The sequence below is a fragment of the Pteropus medius genome, unplaced genomic scaffold, assembly GCF_902729225.1.
Source record: "Pteropus medius unplaced genomic scaffold, Ma_sr-lr_union100, whole genome shotgun sequence".
Lineage (NCBI taxonomy): Eukaryota > Metazoa > Chordata > Mammalia > Chiroptera > Pteropodidae > Pteropus > Pteropus medius.
In genome coordinates this window covers 31,793,729-31,806,643 of record NW_024347791.1, presented here as the reverse complement: position 1 = coordinate 31,806,643, position 12,915 = coordinate 31,793,729, and the positions used below count along the sequence as shown (strand labels likewise).

Sequence of the window (12,915 nt, the reverse complement as noted above, 5' to 3'; positions counted from 1 at the left end):
GTCTGAGACGTCAGACTTGACTTCAGGTATTCAGGTTTCTGATTCAGGTATTCAGGTTTTTGGGTATGTTAGCATTTTGTACTACCTGTAGTTTGTCTTGTCTTGTCTCTCTGTATTGTGCCTATCTGTCCGGACTGGTCGAATGTACTGTTACCCTCCTATTGCCTTGATCTTCATAAGTTTACTCCATATGGTATTTTAATTTTTTCCTTAGGTCTGGCTTCTGTGGCCCTGTCTGACTGGACACTAGGTCAGGGGCTGATCCTAGCCCTGGCTTATTTGGCTTATTTGGATCTTGCCTGTTTTTACTAACATGGGTCAGGCTTCTTCGTCAAATCATCCTACCCCACTTCAGTGCCTCCTTAATCATTTTAAGGATTTCAGGAGACAAGCCCAAGCCTTCGGAGCTAGTGTCACTCCCTTTGACCTTCAGTGGTTCTGCCTGTTAGATTGGCCCACATTTGGAACAGGGTGGCCATCAGAAGGGTCACTCAACCTGCAAACATCCTTTCAGATGTGGGGTATTATCCATGGAAATCCTGGCCACCCTGATCAGGCTCCATATATCGATGTGTGGATCGATATTGTTTCTGATGTCCCCAAGTACTTGAAGGACTGCCGCTGCGGCCAAGAGTCAAAGGCGACTCCCAAATCTGTCCTTCTCTCCACACCAAAGGGGCCAAAAGAAAAACCGTCCAGACAGACACCTAACTCTCTTTACCCTGCCTTACAGGCATCCCCTGAGGACCCTGAGATCACTAATCCTCCCTCTTACTCCCCTCGTAACTCATTCCTGTCTCCATCTAACAGGGAGGCAGAAGCCCTTCAGAGTCCTCCCCACACCCACAAGACCCTGATCTTATCCCTGACTCATCGAACCAGGCAGCAGTCCTGGCTCCACGCCAGCAATTGGCTCCCCTGATTGGGGGAGAAACCGAGAGGCCATTCATGGTCTATGTCCCTTTCTCCACCAGTGATCTGTACAATTGGAAACACCAGAACCCCTCGTTCTCAGAGAAACCCCAGGGATTAACCTCTCTCCTAGAGACTATTTTCTTTACTCACCAGCCGACCTGGGACAATTGTCAGCAACTCCTCCAAGTCCTGTTTACCTCAGAGGAGCGGGAGCAGATCCTGAGGGAGGCTGCAAGGATGGTATTAGAGCCCAACGGGCAGCCTTCCACCGATCCGACCTGCGTCCAACATGTTCTTCCGAACACCTGTTCGCCTTGGGACCCCAACACCGACCAAGGTAAGTAGGCTCTTCAACGGTATCGACAGCATCTGCTCCAGGGCCTCTGGTCTGCCGCCCAATGACCCACTAACTTATCTAAGGTAAGTGAGGTCATCCAAACTAAGGACGAATCACCGGCGGCATTCCTGGAACGACTCTTAGAGTCGTACAGGTTGTATATCCCTATTGATCCGGAGGACCCTAATAATAGGAGGGCTGTGAATTTAGCCTTTGTCAGTCAGTTGGCCCCAGATATTAGAAAGAAACTGCAGAGGATGGAAGGGTTTGAAGGAAAGAACTTGTCTGAGCTGGTCGAGATAGCCCAACAATAGAGTATTCAACAATAGAGATGAGGTAGATATAGCACAGACTAAGAAGATGACCAAGGTCCTGCTTGCAACCATGCAAGGAGCCCAGCCAAAGGGACCGCCAGGAAAAGGCAGAGGCTGAGAACAGGCATCCAGGGCGAATAATTGACCCAGGAGAGTCGGGTTAGACAAGGACCAATGTGCAAGAAAAAGGGACATTGGAAGAATGAGTGCCCTGAAAAAGGACAAGCCCCCCAAAAAGAAGGCCCCCCTCATCCTCTTTGAGGTCACAGAATGAGGAGGTCAGGGCTCCTACATTATGAGCCCCTGGGAGCCCAGGGTAACTTTATAAGTCAGGGGCAAGCCTGTGAACTTCTTGGTGAACACAGGAGCTACTTACTCTGTACTACAGAGTGCCCAGGGCCCACTCTCAAAGGAAAAGACTTATACAAGGGGCCATTGGACAAGGGAAATCTTACCCTTGGACCCAAGCCAGGATAACAGATATGGGAAAAGGAACGATTACCCATTCATTTCTAGTTATGCCAGAATGCCTGTACCTGCTGCTGGGTAGAGACTTGCTACAGAAGTTACAGACCACAATCTCCTTCAAGGAAGGGCATACTGAACTGACTGTCTGGTCAGGCCCACTGGCCAGTCTACTCACCTGCCCATTGTCTGAGGAATACCTTTTGCCAGAGGAGCCCCTAGCAAACTCGCCGGGGGTCTTGCCTAAAAACCCCCTGTTAACTGAATTCCAACAAAGGATTCCTGGTGTCTGGGCAGAGGCAAATCCCCCCAGTCTGACAGCACATCATCCTCCTATTATAGTGACTCTGTCCAGCTCGGCTACTCCAGCCCGGATACGTCAATATCCTATCAGTCAGAAGGCCCAAATGGGTATTGCTGTTCATATTCAAAGGTTGAGAAAGGCAGGAATCTTAGTTCCCTGCCACTCCCCCTGGAATATCCCTTTCCTCCCAGTACAGAAGCCTGGCACCAATGACTACCGACCTGTCCAGGATCTCAGGGAGGTTAATAAGCAAGTTGAGACCATCCACCCTACGATCCCCAACCCTTACACTCTTCTCAGCCAACTACCCCCAAGTCATCAAGTATATACTGTCCTAGATCTGAAAGATGCCTTCTTTACTCTGCTGCTGGCCAAAGCTAGCCAGCCTATCTTTGCTTTTGAATGGGAAGACCCAGACAGACTTTACTCAGGACAGTTGACTTGGACTCAACTGCCTCAGGGCTTCAAGAACTCCCCAACCCTGTTCAATGAAGCCCTAAGTTAGGACTTAGTCGAATTCTGCCAGAGGCACCCTGAGGTAGCACTTCTACAATATGTTGATCTTTTGCTAGCGACTGAAACAGAATTAGAGTGTAAACAGGCTACTGAGGACCTACTCCAGGAGTTAGACAAGAATGAGTATCGGGTATCTGCTAAGAAGGCTCAACTTTGCACTCCCCGAGTGATGTACCTAGGGTACAATCTACAGAAAGGAAAAAGGACCCTGTCTTCTAATTGGATCAAGGCTATTCTGAGGATACCTCAGCCGCGTACCAAGCGACAGGTCTGAGAGTTTCTGGGAGCAGTAGGTTACTGCAGGCTTTGGATTCCGGGGTTCACAGAAATAACTAAGCCCCTGTACACTAGTACCGGAGGGAAAGGAGAGGACCTAGCCTGGGGAAAAGAAGAAAGGAAGGCATTTGAATCCCTGAAGGCAGCCCTAACAACAGCCCCTGCATTAGCTCTGCCCAACCTGGAAAAGCCATTTCAGCTCTTCGTTACCGAGGTGCAGGGAATTGTGAAAGGGGTCCTAACACAGACCCTAGGACCTTAGAAGCGATCAGTTGCATACCTCTCCAAAAGATTGGACTACATGACAGCAGGATGGCCCAAATGTTTGAGGGCAATCGCTGCCACTGCAATCCTCACTAAGGAAGCCCTAAAATTGACACTAGGGCAGACCCTCCAGATCATCGCCCCACACACAGTGGAGACAGTGCTTCGCAGACCACTGGACCAGTGGATTTCCAATGCTCAAATCACCGAGTATCAGGTCCTGCTTCTCAATCCACCTCACATATAATTCCTGAAAACTGCCAAACTCAACCCAGCTAGCCTACTGCCTGACAATGACCCTCGCCAACCCCTGCATGACTGCCTTGAGGTCCTATAGAACGTCACCTGCACCAGACTGGACCTGACAGACAGCCCTTGGCTGAATCCGGACGCTACTCTATTTACAGATAGAAGTAGCTTCATCTCAGAAGGAGTCAGGTATGCTGGGGCTGCAGTGATTACCACTGAAACTGTCATCTGGGCACAAGCCCTAAGCCATAGAACTTCATCTCAGCAGGCTGAACTAGTAGCATTAACTCAAGCTCTGCTGTGGGGTGAAAACAAGACTGTTAACATCTACACGGACAGCAGGTATGCCTTTGCCATGGCACATGTACATGGGGCGTTATATAAGGAAAGGGGGCTACTGACCTTAGGAGGAAAAAATTAAGAATAAGGAAGAAATACTAGCCCTTCTAGAGGCAATTTGGCTGCCAAAGAAAGTGGCAATCATCCATTGCCCAGGGCACCAGAACTCGAGCTCATAGGTAGCACAAGGCAACTCCTTTGCTGATCAAACAGCAAAGGAGGCTGCCCGAAAACCAGTGGGGCCAATTGACATTCTGCTGGCCCTACCACCCAGGGTGCTAACGGACACCCCTACCTACACTTCAGGGGAAGTTGAACTATGCAACAAGCTGGAAGGCAAAGAGGAATCTACTGGGTGGGTTAGGCTCCCGGACAGCCACATCGTAGTACCTGAGGCCTTGAGCCAAGACCTTATAACCCAGGTTCACCAGAGCACTCACTTGGGAGGAACCAAGTTGATTGAACTATTGAAAAGAGACTATTACATCCTGGGGCTGCAACGAATGGCCAAGCAGGTATCAGCCCGGTGCCACATCTGTGCACAAGTGAATCAAGGGCCCTCCAAGGAAATACAAGGGACGAGACTTTGTGGTCAGGCACCGGGGGAACATTGGGAGTTGGATTTCACTGAGGTCAGCCCGGGAACTTTCGGATTCAAGTACTTGCTTGTGTTCATTGACACTTTCTCAGGATGGACTGAAGCCTTCCCCACTAAGCAGGAGACTGCTCAGGTAGTAGCAAAGAAATTAGTCTCAGAAATAGTGCCTAGATTTGGCCTACCCATAACACTGGGGTCTGACAACAGCCCGGCGTTCATTGCCCAGACCAGCCAATCTCTAGCAAAGGTTTTAGGGATCAGTTGGAAAATGCATTGCATTGCATTTATAGTCCTCAGAGTTCAGGGCAAATAGAAAGAATGAATAGAACCTTGAAAGAAACCCTAAGTTCAAGCTGGAAACTGGCGAAAACTGGGTGAGTCTCCTCCCCTTTGCCCTGTTAAGGGCTCGGTGCACACCCTATTGTGAGGGCATCGCACCTTATGAAATAATGTTTGGAAGACCCCCATCTTTCTTCCCCAAGTTAGGAGAAGAAAAGCTAACAGAAGTTCATAATTTTTCACTGCTTAACTCCTTGCAAGCCCTCTATCTCGCACGGCAAGAGACCCACCAACTGGTTTCCGCCACCAGAACAACTGCTCAGCCACACAACCACACTCCAGGTGATTAGATCTGGGTTAAAAAGGTACAGCCTGCTTCTCTTGAGCACGGCTGGGACGGACCTTTCTTTTTCATCCTCACAACACCCATCGTGGTCAAGGTAGCTGGACGCCGTCATTGGATTCACCATACCAGGATCAAGGTTGCGCATCCACCACAGACATCAGAACAATGTACCCTGCGTTGGACAGAGGACCCACTAAAGATAAGACTATCAAGGGTCCAGTCTGGACCATCTTAATCCTCTTGTCCTAAAGTAAGGGGGTCTTTGTATGGCTTTTAGGTGAAACCTGACAGAATAGGAGAGGATTAGACCTACTGTTAACTACGTATGTCAAAAAGGGTGCAGGCAGGAATCAATGATTTGAATTCCCCCAGAAAAACCAGTGGGAAATGTTAAGGGTGTGGTTGTGGGCAAAAATCTGCTAATGGAAATTTCTGCTTCTGTAATCTGCTTTCTTGTCTGATGATTAACTAGGGTGTGGTTAATCTGTTTACTTGTTTGTTGTTAACTAGGGTGTGGCTAGGCTTTATAAACTGCCTCTTGGGAGCTCGAGGCTGATCTCCTTCAACCCTGCTTGGTAGAGAGTTAGTCGCAGGCTGGCTAATAAAGGCTCATAATTCATCTCAATTGGCTCCGTGTGTCTTAGAATTGATTGCGCCACAACAATAGTTCTTATTCTATAATTTATTCTATATTATGTTTTAATTTTATGAAATGTATTAGACATATCACATAGTCTATATTTTCTATATTGATTAATGTTCTAATTGTTGGGGTACAGTATTCTGTTAATATCAGTTAAGGTAGATGGGATGACTAAATTGTTCAGGTGTTTTATATCCTCAGTGATTTTATTTCTCTACTTGTTATAACAGTTATTCAGGTAGAGGTATTAAACTCTTCAATATAATAGTATGAGTTTTTAAAAATATTACATTTTAGTGAATTTTAGAAAGCTAGGATATATATTTTTATATGTATGTATACACACACATACGTATATACACATAATACTTTTCAGATAGTCATCTATTTTGACAGAATTGAAAGCAACCACACTTTACCTATTTAAATTCTTTCATATTTCAGATGAGTCTAATTTCAGCAGTTTAAATATAAATATATTAAGTTAATTTTTTATTGCGATATAGGCAAACAGCTAAGATTGGAATATATAAAAACTAAAAACATTACATTTCTAAAGAAATCAGTATTATCTCAATCTTGAACAGCAATTCACTCTCAGAAATGTGTTCATATAACCAAATGAATAGCTTCACATTTCAATTTTATTTTTCAATTAACATAGAATATTATAGAATATTATATTAGTTTCAGGTACACAACACCATGATTAGACATTTATATATTCATATTAATTTGAGTAGATTGATAAGACTTCTAACCCTTACTTTCTGTTGCTTGGTTCGTTAGTTGACTCACAAATATCTTACTGAACACTTAAATAATTATGTTTGGATTATATTTTATGTAAAAGTTGTACAAGTAATTTTTGAAAGTATGTTATGCTTTTATAAAAATTTGAGATTTCAAAAAATTTAATGGAATTCCACAAATGTCTCTAGTAATGTGAGCTAGTGTTTTTGTTTGCTCATTGCCAGATATAAAAAGTATTATGATTTTATAAGTTTACATTCTAAAATCAGAGATTGCTAGTCAAAAACATATGGCTTTGTCAGAACACAATATTTTAATATGAAATAATAGTAGATAATAAACAATTAAAATGATTTGTGTATTTACTAAATATAAACAAAACTGCTTTGTACTAAATATTTTTTATTTAACTCAGTTAAACTAAATGATTAAATTTAATTCAACAAATATCTATAAACACTCTATGTTTTTATCTCTAATTAATTTTATCTTCGTGTCATTAGAATTCATTTTAATTTTGATTCAAAGCCAAAATTGAGCAATTGTAAGAGTGCAAATAGTAACTCGATGTTTACTATATCCAGCATTATGAATAGCTTTCCTCAGTTACTGTATACTATTATCTAAGATAATTTAGAAGCAATTTCTATGTCAATATTGAAACTACTGTAGGAAAATAAATTACTTTTTTATAGCAACTCTTAGACTGTCATAGTGTTCTTTAGACTATGTCTGCTACTTGGGTCAAACCTTTATGAAAACCTTTACTTCCATTTACAACTGTGTATGTGTGGGTGTAAAAGGTGTATATAAATATATATGTATATGTGTGCATATATATCAATTGTGAATTTATGTATGTCTTCTGTTTATATGTATTTTCTGTTTATATATTTATACTTAGTTATAGAAGGAAATAATTGTTTACTATTTGTAAATACTAAAATTTAGTTGTCATATCTGGAATATCTTACTTTGGCATGTTAACCTCAAATCACTTGTGCTGCCAGGTTTCAAAGTCATACTGCACCACTCTCAATTTATAGAGGAATAGACATCAGGGAAATAAAGTATATTGAGATAGTCAGCAGGCTGGAGGGTATAGAATAGAAATGGAGATTAAAAGTTAGTGGGCAAACAAAACAAAATAAATTTTTAAAAAAGTAGAGAAAGGTGATGATAATGTGTGTTTGGCAGGGACATGGGGGTCGGGGTGGGGAATGATAAAAGCTAGAGGAGACAAAATGCCACAAGCGAGATTTACTCTAATCTTTAAATGAAGGCTTGCAAGAAGATATTATATCTGTCTGCAAGACCTGAGCTCAAAGCTTTTTGGGGAGGTAAAACAACAGAGATAGAATAACCCAGTAATACATTGAAGGATGATTCAGATCCTTCAATAAGATGTGATGAGATGAAAATAAACACAATAAAAGGAAAAAAATAACAAAACAAACAAGCAAACTGCCCTGATGAAATACAGGAAATATGTATAAAAGTTTTTAGGTAAAAAAAAATAACTCATAAAATTTACATGGTGGACTTTTTGGTCTTTAGGGTAATTGCAGAATGTGTTTTACAGCATATCGACAAAGCACAAGCATTAGAGAGGGTCACTAGAATTAGAATTTCCAAAACTTTACTAAAAACTACAAACTTACAAAAATTTCAAAGGGAAGCTCATGGTTTTTAGTTTCCCAAAGCAGTGATGCAGGCAGATAGGTATTGTTATTTATAATCTTAAACCAAATATGATTTATTTGGATCCAGATAGGGATCAAGGGGTGCCAGGATGTGGACATTTTATCATCTTCTTATTAAAATCTGGCTCATATTTGTATCTGGTTTTATAATAATTGAGTTAATAAACTCCAAATTATGCCTTATTCAATTTAAATTCTCTCATTTGGTTGTTTTTCCAATTGTTGAATTATAACTATTTTTAACAAACTCTTTAAATGTTGTCACTCTATGCCTGATTAGGCAGGTGGTATAAAATAACTTAAAATATACAGAAATAAAAGAAAAGCATTTTCATTTAAATATTGTGCTCTCTACTTGTCGACCAAGCATCCTTGATTGCTACAAAATGCTCTCATTCCCAGACAATGCTGAGGTTAGTTTATCTCATTACACTGAAAAGAAGAAAAATCTAACTTGTCCCCAACACATGGAGGAAACAAGGAAATATGTTCTGATAGCAACCCAGAAAGAAAGAAATGCTTGTTTTTAATTCTTCACCAAAATGTACATATTTAAGAATCTCTTTAAGTACGAACTTTATGCCATTGCATAAACAAAATCAAAACTACTGATAGCTGACCTTGTTCTTCTAATTGCTTGTTTATGTCTGTTTTTACGAATTGCATTATAGTTATGCCTAGGAGGACCGATAGAATTTGAATGTTGTGTAAGATGAATTTAAATATGTTTGCTATTTGAAAAATTAGAAAAAATAATTTCTAATAATTTCACAAATCCATACACTGTAATACTTTAATTGCGATAACCTTGATTAAAATTATTGACACAAATTATTTTGGGGGGAATCCTATTTTGCAGAAAATATAACATGAAAACAAACACATTTTTATTACTAAGGGTTGTAATATATTTCAAAGTTCTTATCTGATTATCCCTAGAAATTATTTTTTTTTTCAAACTTAAGTAAATAATATGGAAAAAAATTTATTTAATGAGTAAAAAATGACACTGATAAAAATTAATCTAGCTGAAAATTAACTAATTACTGACTGCCTTTAATAACATGCCTGTCTTTGTCATTCTGTATTTTATAAATGTTTTTATTTTGGAGATCTTCCAATTCTTTAAGTATGATTTAGTTCCAATCAATTTTACTCATAAGTTAGGAAAATATGATATATGTTTTACCAATATTTGCTCTGTGTGTGTGTGTGTGTGTGTGTGTATGTGTACACATGCGCATGTGTGCATGTGTGTGTCTATTCTGGTATTTGAAATAGAAAGAAAATAGAAAGAAAAATATTTTCCTTGCTTGAAGATATCTAAATTTACTTGGCATATCAATGAACTATTCGAACAGACTGAGACTCTATCTGAACCTAAGATCCAAGTCACGCCATTATTATTGTCATTCTTAAGAGAATACCAAGATTTAACTTTTGCTAGATTTATGGTGTTGCAATCAACTCTTGAGAACTGTGAAGTAACTTACTTCTGATATTTATATGTTACCTTATCACTCTTCATTCTTTCACACATTTCTTACTTTATATAAGAATAAAAGAAATGTTAGCATAGTTTATATGATATTTATAGTAATTCCTCCTAAATTCAACACTGGCAATATATTGTTGGAATATAATCAAATCACTTGAAGAAAATCCGCAAAAGTTTATACTCTATCAGGGAGAGTCAGATATATTGACCAAGGGGAATCTTTCTCAGAAAAAGGAAAAGAGCCTGAGAATCTGGCACACATGGCTTTAATCGACCACAATTTTTGTGTTCAGGTGGCAAGTAATTTAATTTTTTGTGGGCCATAGTTTTCTCAAGTGAAATGTGAATGATCATCAGTAATAATCCGAGAGTTTTACCATATTATAAATATTAGGTAACATTCTGCACTAAATTCCCAGTAGTGTTGATTTTCTAATTCTACAACTGCGACACAATGTGATGACATTTCCTGATAAAATAATAAACAATGTTAATACATTTTAAAGAGATTTTATTATGTTTTTTGCACAAGTATCTGTAGTTGTAATAGTAAACTAACACTTTATTTTATTGATGAGCATAATAATTTCTTAAATTCCTTAGTGGCTAATTTATACATTAATTAGAAATTAATATATTTATTCTTTGACAGCTGAGGTTAGATAGGAAATTAGAATGTAACTACTTTTTATATATTTTTTTCATGGAAATTTTGCTTTTATTTAAAACCACAGGGTGGGGGGAACAGTTTCTCAAAGATTATTTAGTGAGTGTCATATTTGTTTATTTCAGTGTGTTCATGACTAATCTTTGCAATATTTCTCTACTTACTTACTCATGATATCAAAGTAAGTATAATATGTATTGTTTCCTTGGACAGAATCATACTTTTCCCCAAGAATTAGAGGAAGACAACTATTTATGGGACAGTAACTGTTTTCTCTGAAACACAAGGCCTACCTATGTAAACATATTTCCGATTTCTCAATATTAATGAATTCTCTTGATTTTTTTATTGTAATCTAAGAGGTATTCATGATAATTAGAGGGTTTTTGAATCACTACATAGGATACTTTACAATTGGTTTAGTTTCGAATCTTTGTCCTCCGAATAATTTTTCCATTGAGGCTTATCACTAAATTAAAAATCTCTATTACTTTTTAATTATTGTCTCCTTCAGAAACATTATCTAGACCCCCAAATTTAAAGTTAATGATCATATAGATCTTTGTTGGTGTTGCTTATAGATATTGTTTTTGAAATACCCTAGGCCTTTTTTAACCTGTACATTCAAGTTGAGCTTTTTAAAAAAATTTTCTAACTCCAACAACAGTGATAAATATTTGTGTAAGAAGATGTTATAAGTAAATGGGCATTTATAAAGATCATATTTTATTACTTTAACATAGTACATCTCTGGGATTTTTATCATGCTACCTAATTAATTTGTGATTGATGCATATTAAGACAAATTTCAGATTGTGTTTTACCAAGTTATAGAATGAAATAATACCATAAAGCATTTGCCAAATCTAGTTGGAAAATTATAGAGACACTGTTTATAATCATTATTGACTTATAAATACTAAAAGTTTTATTTTTGTCTTCTTATATAAAGAAGTTTCTTTGGAATAAAAAATGGAAGTATAGAAATCATTTTTAAAGAAAATAATTTATTTTAGAACAATATCATTCTCTTTACTGAAACTTGAGCATAATGTAGAATATAGATAGTTTCACTGACCTTGTAATATTTATTTATTTTTATTTCTTACTAAAATTTTGTTTTATTTAATCCAGTTATTTTCTCATGGTAATACTAAAATTAGGTCATTAAAAATATGTAATCCAAAAAGATATGAACTATTACGAAATATTTAATCTAACTTTAGTATGAGAGCTTTCTTTTACAGATTCCAAAGGCAACATCCTTTTTTGTTATTGTTTATTAGCTTAAATTCTATACTAACTAATTATGTTTCTGGCAAGATGTTTACTACAGTTTGCTCAAAGATTTAAAATATTAATGACTGCAAATTGTTTAAACATTTAATAAACCATGTATAAAGAAATAAGTTGAGAGTCTGTTTAGAATAAAACAAATTCAAAAACACTGATGCAATATAATGACAATTGCTATATAATTGCTATATATCTTTGTAACAAAGTAAATCTAAGCACTAATAAAATATCATTAACCATTAAAGTAAAAAATCTGTGAGAGATACTGAAAAATCAGTTTAAGCATTCATGTTCTGTGCACTTGAGATGCATAGTTTTACTAAACACTTTTTTGAAGTGAATACTGTTAGTATCTATGCCTAAAAATTGGATTTAATGTCAAAAGGAAAACTTATCCTCCATATTCTATACGTTGGTATGTCTGTATATAACATTTTAAGCTGTCAAAAACTAGAATTTTCAAGAGTTTACTTTGAAACATGAAATAATATTTAATATAGAACCTGACAAATACACATGTATGTAATTAGTTACATCAAAAAATTAAACCAGCTAATAATATATATGAAGTATAAAAAACATATAATTTAGCAATTATTAAAATATAATATATTCTCTTAAAGTAAGGGTTGGCAAGCTTTCTGTATGGGGTCAGATAGCAAGGCCATAGAATTGCTGGGCAACTACTAACTACTGTAGTACAAAAGCAGCTGTAGACAATATATAAACAAAGAAGCGTGGAGTGTGTCTGTGTTACAATAAAATATTTTGTACAAAGAAGGGCCCGTGGTAGATTGCCTCACTCAACACTACCTAGAAATTTTAAGATTATACATTCTAATTAAAACACTTTTCTAGTTGGAAGGTTTCTGAACTGGACATTTCATCAGTTTATTCATATTTAGCTCATCTGTGTGATTAGACAGGTTGTTCCACATAGTGATAATATTGAGCACAAATGGAGTTTTTAAAACTTAGAGAAATTTCTTTTTTTTAAAGAAATACTACTAGAGAGGAAAGAATACAAATATGTCATATCAGATTATGATTAAAAAATTTATTCAAATAATTTTATTATACATTGATATTTTATTTTAGTAAGACGCATAAAACACCTACTTTAATATACATATATATATACATACATTTACCC

The 12,915-nt window shown here is 37.4% G+C and overlaps 1 pseudogene; it reads left to right on the top strand.

Annotated features, from left to right (window-relative positions):
- The first annotated feature begins 2,048 nt into the window (after positions 1 to 2,048).
- Positions 2,049 to 5,206, top strand: LOC120615155 (uncharacterized; annotated as a pseudogene).
- Positions 5,207 to 12,915: the final 7,709 nt, after the last annotated feature.